Source organism: Rattus norvegicus, chromosome 18 (assembly GCF_036323735.1).
Source record: "Rattus norvegicus strain BN/NHsdMcwi chromosome 18, GRCr8, whole genome shotgun sequence".
Taxonomy (NCBI): domain Eukaryota; kingdom Metazoa; phylum Chordata; class Mammalia; order Rodentia; family Muridae; genus Rattus; species Rattus norvegicus.
The window spans coordinates 42093501-42101925 of NC_086036.1; the positions used below are offsets into that span (position 1 = coordinate 42093501).

At 41.8% G+C, this 8425-nt stretch overlaps 1 pseudogene; it reads left to right on the forward strand.

Annotated features, from left to right (window-relative positions):
- Nucleotides 1-1966: 1966 nt before the first annotated feature.
- Nucleotides 1967-7584, forward strand: LOC134482942 (arfaptin-2-like; annotated as a pseudogene).
- Nucleotides 7585-8425: the final 841 nt, after the last annotated feature.

Genomic DNA, 8425 nt, shown 5'->3' on the forward strand with positions numbered 1-8425 from the left:
CAAATTTTTTTAGTTTCACCCATTATCCATTCCCAAAGTTACTTCTCAATATTCAGGTATCTTTAGAACAACAGTGTTCCTCACAGTATAGTTGTCTGTCTTAGTAATTCTGTTTTGCCATAGGGGAATACCTGAGGCATGTTCACTTATAACAAACAAAGGTTTCTTTGGGTTGATAGTTCTAAGGTTGAGAAACCTCAGGACACAGCATTGTACCATTTCTCTCTGAGGCAGAAAGCAGAAGGGCAAGCTGGTTCCTCCATGGTCATTAATCCACTCTCTGATGACAAGCATTTATGAGTTTGTAGGGGCATGGTGTGCATGACCCAAATATCATCCACAATGTCCTACCACTTAATAGTGACACACTGAGAGATGACATCTCTAACACGTGAGTGTGTGTAGAACAGTCAAGCTAAAATGCCCATGCTGCATCTCGGAGTCTCCTTTCCATCCAGGTTGACCTCTTTGAGTCATTCTGCTTACAGATAGAATTGGATTCAAAGCCACTTGGTCTTTGTTTCTTCCTCCCCACCCCCCATCAGATTGAAGATTCTTCATTGTTTCATCTCCTCTATTACCTTACAATTCGTGCTTTAACACGTTGGTGGGTTTCTGTGCCATCTGAATCTACCTTCAGAAAGCACATCGCCATTCTGAGTGCAGTTCCAACTCTTCCCGCTCCTTATTTGTGCTTTGGTCTATCTTACGTCTTCATGTGCTGTACATACAGTGTTACTATTTTGTCCTAAATACTTCTCTTTTAGCAAAATTTTAAATAAGATTAATAAATTTTTGTCATTTTTAAAATTTCTAGTCTTGTCTTTGTGTAGACACAAATTTTACTTATGTCCCTTTAGCTGAAATAATTCTCTCTCTAAAAAAATCATTAGATATGTTGGTGGTGAACTGATAGGGTCATCCTCTTTTGTTTAGAAGTGTTCACTTAGTATCAGGTTGGACAGGGTTCTTTTGTTTGGTTTGTGTTTTTGTTCTCCACCCTTTAAGATATTCTGTTGTCTTCTTGCTTACCTGGTTTGTAATAAGACATTTGGCTCTGATTTTATTCTGCTTCTTGTTTTTAATGTGTCTCCTTCTGGGTACTTGTAAGATTGTCTCTTTGTCTTTGGTTTTCAGTAGTTTGACATTTTTGTTTTTGTTTTTTAATCGCCAAGTTTATTGGTTACTTTGTTTGGTGTCTAACAAAAATTTTTGAAAATTCTCAGTCATTGCTTATTCACATATTAGTTTTGACCCATTTTCCTCTCAGTGGACTCTGATTTAATGTTGCCCCACAGCTCTTTGGTGTGCATTCTAACATGCATTTTCACTGTGCAGGTCATCTTCAGTAGGTTCTAGGGACCTCTGTTCAAGTGCCTGGTACTTTCTTCTGAGCTGTGTGAGCTGTGTGAATATATTCTTGAGTCTTTGGAAGGCAATAAAAAACCAGTCTATAACTGGTTTTGAAAATTTTCATACATCACCGTTTATTCTTTATTATATGTTCTGTTCCCTTCTGAGATTACCAATCTGATCTTGAACGTTGTCTACCTTTTCCATAAGCATTTGACAGATTTTATCACAGGAATCTGGAACTCTGTCAGATTGTTCTAATATCTGAATCATGTTTGACGCTGGTTCTGACAATTTCTTTACCACTTCATATTGTGTGAAAAGATATCTTGTGTCCCCAATGAACAAACTATTACTGATATTTTCATTTGCTTCAAGTTTCTGATCTTTCCTTATTTAAAATCTTGACATACTAGCCATGAATCTTTTTTTTCCATTTTAAAATTTAAAACTATTACATTGAACATTATTTGGCTCGAGTACTGCTCTTCTCTTAAATTTCATGCATGATATAAGTAAAAAAGATAGGAATCATAATAGTTTAAGCACTGGAGAAATGGCTTAGCAGTTAAGAGGAGGGCCTGGGGAAGTTTGGTAGATGAGATGGAGAAAAGAAGAGACTGTTTGAAGGAAGAGGGGAAGGAATACCAAAGGATATGAAAGACCAGGATTGCAGGGCATGCTTGAGTAGCTACATGCTGGGGTGGAGACTTCAACTTTGGTCCCTTCTCTAGCCATGGCAGCCAGGATTCTAGAGAAGACAGTCACAATGGAGATTCCCATCCATAGCAATGTTGAAGCTGGGCTGCTTCCTGATGATGATAGACTGGAGCAGGACCTCCAGCAGGTGATGATGTCAGGACCCAACCTTGAAACTAGCATCGTGTCTAGTGGTTATGGGGGCTCTGGTGATGGACCCACAGGGTCTGGTCACCAACCATCTTCTGGCCCTAGTGATAAGGTGGCCCAGGGGGTATCACTGGAGAAGTGTTTAAAATCATCAAGAAATGGAGCATCAACACATAAGTGCACAAAGCAGCTGTTATCAGAGAGATGTGGCCGAGGCTCCCCAACTGTGGATATGGACCTAGAGTTGCAGATTGAGTTGTTGTGTGAGACGAAGCCCAAAAATGAAAGTGTCCTGCATCTGAGTTGGCCACCTATAGCCCACCTCTACAGCCTGCTGCAGGCACAGCATGTACTAGGTGACTTCTTTGCTGACCTCAGTCAGAAGTTCCTGGAGCTTCAGGAGGAATTTGGCTATAATGCAGAGATGGTGAAGCTGTGGTACAAGAATGGGGAGACACTATGAGGGGCTGGGAACTTCTTTGTCTCTTGCATGAGCACACTGGTCAGCATGACCATGGAAGCCACACTCATGACTGTCAAACAGTACGAGGCTGCAAGGCTAGAATATGATGCCTACTGGACAGACTTAAAGGAGCTGAGCCTATGCCCCTGGAATGCAGGAATGCAGTGTTGACTGGGGAGTACCCAGGCCACTTTCCAGACCCATTGAGACAAACATGAGAAGCTGCAGGGAGTTATGCCCATCAAACAGCCCAACTTCCTGAGAGAAAACAAGATCAAGTTGATCTATAGCAACTGCTCTTCAACAGTGCAGTGTCTGCCTACTTTGCTGCGAACCAGAAACAATGGAAGCAGATCCTGCAGCAGTTCAACATTCAACTACGGCCTCCAGGAGCCAAGAAGGCTTCCTGGATAGAGGCACAGTGAGTGGCTCTCAGCCCAACTTGGCTATCGAGGACACTGGGCAAGGTAGCCCCAGGTGAAGGAGACAGGAGATGTCCTTTGCAGCGTACTTGCTGGTTTGAACTCCCTTTTCCTGGCTGGGGTCTGACACCCATTTTACCTACCCTTCTGTGGTCTAAAGAGGGCCTGTAGGCCCAGAAGCTGCTGCCCTGTCCTTTATCTTCCCAGCCACTGGACTTCATTTCCAGATCTTTCCCTTTCACCCCACAGTCAAAGGCTATGATGAAACATCCCCTGGCCAATGGAACCATTCCTCAGGCATTCTCAGCTCTTACGATGTGCCCCTGACCAAATAGAAGCCCTCCCTCAAAAGGCTCTGTCAGCCAATGGCAGCTCTTCTTGTGTTCCCCAAGGGCCAGTAGTATTGTTTACAATACCCTTTGTCCCTCCTCGATGTGTGTCCATTGTAGAGAAGGGAACTGGGATTAAAGGGGGTGGGGATATTGGGGGCTCCTTTTAATGGCCCTGCATCTGAATTGGCCCTCTTCTGATCCACCCACCAGTACACATACTGCTCTTGCAGAAGACCAGGGATCAGTTCCCAGCACTCACATCAGGATGTTAACAGCCACCTGTAACTCCAGCTCCAGGGGGTCTGATGATTTCTTTTTTATCTTTTCTTTTTTATCTTTTCTTTTCTTTCTTTCTTTCTTTTTTTTCTTTTTTTTCTTTTTTTTTTTTTTTTTTGGTTCTTTTTTTCAGAGCTGGGGACCGAACCCAGGGCCTTGCGCTTCCTAGGCAAGCGCTCTACCACTGAGCTAAATCCCCAACCCCTCTTTTTTATCTTTTCATTATTCTTTTGCCTTCATTGGTGCCTGCACTTGTGCATACACACACACACACACACACACACACACACACACACACACAATCTTGGAGAAATAAATTTTAATAAATTATACTTAAGCATATAATTTATATCAATGCTGGGCAATTTGGGCATGAAAACCATTCTGAAACTTTCCCTTAGATGAAAAATCAGTAGAGTACACATTTTACCAGAGTCAGAGTAGGGAAATGTCTGTCTGACAGGCTGAGAGTTTATGAGACTGCATTCCCAACCTCAGCCAGATTTATTATGCTGTGTAAAAAAAGTAAAGGGTCTCTCAAAATCTCCATGTGAAGAGTCAGCTAGGAGCTCGTGAAAGGTTTTTAAAGATTATTTGTTAAATGTCCTCTCCATGCGGCCCAAAGGGCTCATTTCCATGGAACAGTGCTGGTGCTTATTGGGTCCTTCCACTGGGAAGAGCCCACTCATTCCCCAGGCTCACCTCACAGTGTCTGTCCCTGAAGAATATGCTCAGTTAACACCTTCCTAGATCTGCTGAGAACACAGGATGAAGAGCGAAGGCTCAGGGTGGCTCTTGCTGTCTCCTGGCTCTGATGGTTGTGGCGTGATCACCATGGGAAGGCCTGTGTGACCATCTCCCATGCACCAGGAGATAATGCTTTGAGCAGGAACATGTGTTTGCCTTTTGTCTGTTTTACTTTAGCATTGGGAATCTCACTGTGATAACCTCCCAGAATTCCTTGCATTAGAAAAGACTCAATGACATAGAAGAAATAATAATAATAATAATAATAATAATAATAATAATAATAATAATAACTTTTACTCATTAATATTTGTGAGAAAACTGTAAAGACAAAATAGAAAACTAAACTATTTCTTCAGAGACTCAGGAAACCAATCCCAAGACAGAAAGGCTGGAAATCTCTATGCTTCGGTTTGGATTTCACAAGCCACTGTGGTTTGAGGCACAAGCCTGAGGGCTCAGCATAAAAAAAGACTCTCCTACCTCTCCCTTGCCACAGTCAGATGACTCCCAAAATGCAAGGTTAGGAGACCAGGAGATTTTTCAGTAGTTAAGACATCCTCTGTCCTGGAGTGGCATGCTCTACTGTTTGAGGCTTGAAGTTACAAGGACACACTTTATAGAATCCAGTGACTATTTGCCACACCCCAGCATTGAGCCTTGGTAACTGAATCCAGCTAAAGAGAGACTTGGTAGCAGACCAATAGGTACAGGGTTTATGTTTTGCTTTAACATGGAGAGAGCTATCGTTAAGCCATTTTTTACATAGCTCATCAATCTGAATGCATTTTCAGAAACATTTAGATTACACCAAGAAGACCGTGATACATACATAAGACAAATGTTCAATAGCCTGTAGTACATACCGAGAACTCTCTTTACCAAATATCTCTGCTGTGGCATGGTTTTTTGTTTTGTTTTGTTTTGTTTTTTAATACCTTAGTGCCCTACCCACTAACTTTATTTTTCACATTAATGCTACACACAGGAAATGTTTGTCCAGCACACTGAAATAACCAATAAACTATAGAGGTTTTTAAAAAAATTGTATTTCGCTGACTTGTGTGTCTGTGTGTATGCATTCACACATGCTCAGACCATCTGACTTGACAGCAAGTCCTTTTAGCTGCTGAGCCATCTCATAAGCCCTAAAGCTGGTTTTTAAACTCTTCACTAACCTGCTGCTAGCTTAAAGAATTGTAAAGACATATGTCCATAGGAAAGAGCTAAAACCATGAACACAAAGAGCTTAAACCTCAGGGAAGGAGCTAGGGCTATGGCTCAGAGTCAAATATGTGCTGTGCAAGTTGTGGAATTAAGGCCACTTTCACTACATAGGAGTCATGAGATGTAGAGGATTTTAACCCAGCAACCTAACTGCTCTGGCAAGGGATCACATCCAAAGACCTAGGTCTGTGTAATCCAGCTGGAATGTAGACATACCACACACCTTTAATCTCCTTGGCTGGCCTACAGACAGGCCCTTAGTACACACCTTTAAGGTAAAATTAGTTTGTAGAAGGAAGCAGCCATGCTTGAAAGTGACATCTATTTGAGGGGCAGACAAAGTAATGAATCAGAGAAAGATTTGACAGAATCTCTTTTTTGATTTGACAGAGTCAAAGAGAGCAGTGGAGGGTGTTGAGAGAGAGAGAGAGAGAGAGAGAGAGATAGAGAGAGAGAAAGAGAGAGGCAGGTTTACTGAGACAGGTTGCAGAGAGAACAAACTAGACACAGGTGGAAACAAAATGAACCAGAGAGTGAGAAGAGGCCAGAAGAATAAAACATATTGCTAAAGCTGAGAGAAGCTGGATTGAATCAGTTAGCTCTAGTTCATAACAGCTGAATTGAAACAGCCAGCCAGAGTTCAGAAAGAGTGGGAAGAAGGGAACTTATTCATCAGTAAGCCTCCAAGATGACAGTTTCATTTGAGGAATAAAGGTTACATTTACGACGAGAGTTTAACTAGATTCTGAAACTGAGATATCTCTTATTGGAGAATTTCAGCTTCTGTAACCCATTCACCAAATACCTGATTTGAGAATTTCAGGTCACCAAAACAATGTGAATTTTGCAACTGCATCATTTCATGCAAAATAAGAGTCAGATTAGGAAAAGGCACACTTGATGTGTTTGTTAAAAGCAAGAATTCCGGGGTTGGGGATTTAGCTCAGTGGTAGAGCGCTTGCCTAGGAAGCGCAAGGCCCTGGGTTCAGTCCCCAGCTCCGATAAAAAAAAAAAAAAAAGAAAAGAAAAAGCAAGAATTCTTTTCTAGATTTTCATATTTGAAGAGCTCTGTTTAAATGTACACTATGCTTTGGATCATATCAGAAGTTTGGCCTCTTGTTTGGCACTATTTATAGGCAGAGTCACCTAATTGTGAAGACCTAGGTTACTGGGAGGCTGTGACATCATGGGGACAGCAAGAACCACTCCCTCTATTTCCACGTTTTTTTTCAAGTCCTAGGTATGAATTGAATAGTTTGGCACATGCCCATAGTATGACACATTGCCTTACTTCAGACCCAGAAGCAATGGGGGCTAATTACTAAAAGTCCACATTTCCAGAAACATGCGGTAAAATGAATGCTTTCTCCTATGGGTTGTTTCTCTTAGTCTTCTGACAGCTAAAGGAAAGCTGAGTTTACTGACAGTGAATCAACAATACACTGTAGTCCTTTTGTCTGTCTTCTTTCTCCTCGTAGCCACAAAGTGGGTAATCCAGCGTTCATCTGACATGTGAATGTTTTAAAACCTGCAAGGTTGTAAGGTAGGATGTGGCTCTCTGGGCAGAGTCTAAAGGGATTTGTGTCATTTTGAGCCCCTTGAAGGTTTGGAGCAAAGAGCTCTGGCACATGCTTGCAATCTTTTGAAGTGCATTGCTGTTGGCTCTTTATTGGGCTCTGGTAGATTTTGACCACGGGGACATGAGATTACCATAAGATTCAAGCCACCCATCTTGGGTGGTTTCTTAAATTTGTATTTATAATGGTGAGGAAGTCAAGAAGCATTAAGAGACAGGAGTCTGCAACATCTTGCAGGCCTTACGGAACATTCTCTGTGATTAGCACTGGAAAATTAAAATCCAGCTTTCAATTAAAGGCGATTTTCATGGCATATTGGTAGCTATATAAGCAGGAGGAAGTGGTCATTATGGGGAAGTGGTGGGAGGGAGAGTCTCTAAGTACTCAAGACTGGGTTTATTCTGTCTGGTTTCATTTCTGTTGCTTTGATAAGTTATATTAACCCAATATAACTTAAAGGAGTATGTGTAGTGGTTTGAATATGTTTGGCCCAGGGAGTGGCACTATTAGGAAGTGTGGCCTTGGAGGAAATGTGTCACTGTGGGGGTGGGCTTTGAGGCTCCTTTGCTTAGGTTCTACTTATGAGAAAGAGACCCTCCTCTTGTTTGCCTTCTGAAGCCAGTCTATTTCTGGCTGCAATTGGATCAAGATGTAGAACCCTCAGCTCATTCTCCAGCACTGTGTCTGCCTGGATGCCTCCACGCTTCCTGCCATGATGATAATGGACTGAAACTCTGAAACTGTAAGCCATCCCCAATTAAATGTTGTCCTTTATAAGAGTTGCTGTAGTCATGTTGTCACTTCACAGCAATGAAACCCTCACTCAGACAAGAAAAAAGGGTTATTTTAGCTTGCAGTTCTAGGGTACAGTCCCTCATTGCAGAGAAATCACAGCAGGCAACACTTGAAGCAGCTAGTCATAACATATTTTCAATCAAGAGCAGAAAGAAAGGAGTGTATGCACACTTAGTGTCCAGCTAGCTTTTCCTATTCTGATATAGTTAAAGGTTCCTAAATTAAGGAATGGAGGCTCCCATTTTTACACTGTCTTTTCCACATTAATTAAAGCAATCAAGATGACCCCCAATTCTAGATGTGCCCATGGGCCAACCTTATATAAACAATCTTTAATGGAAATTCTCTTTCAGATGATTCTAGGCTTTATCAAGAAACTTAAAT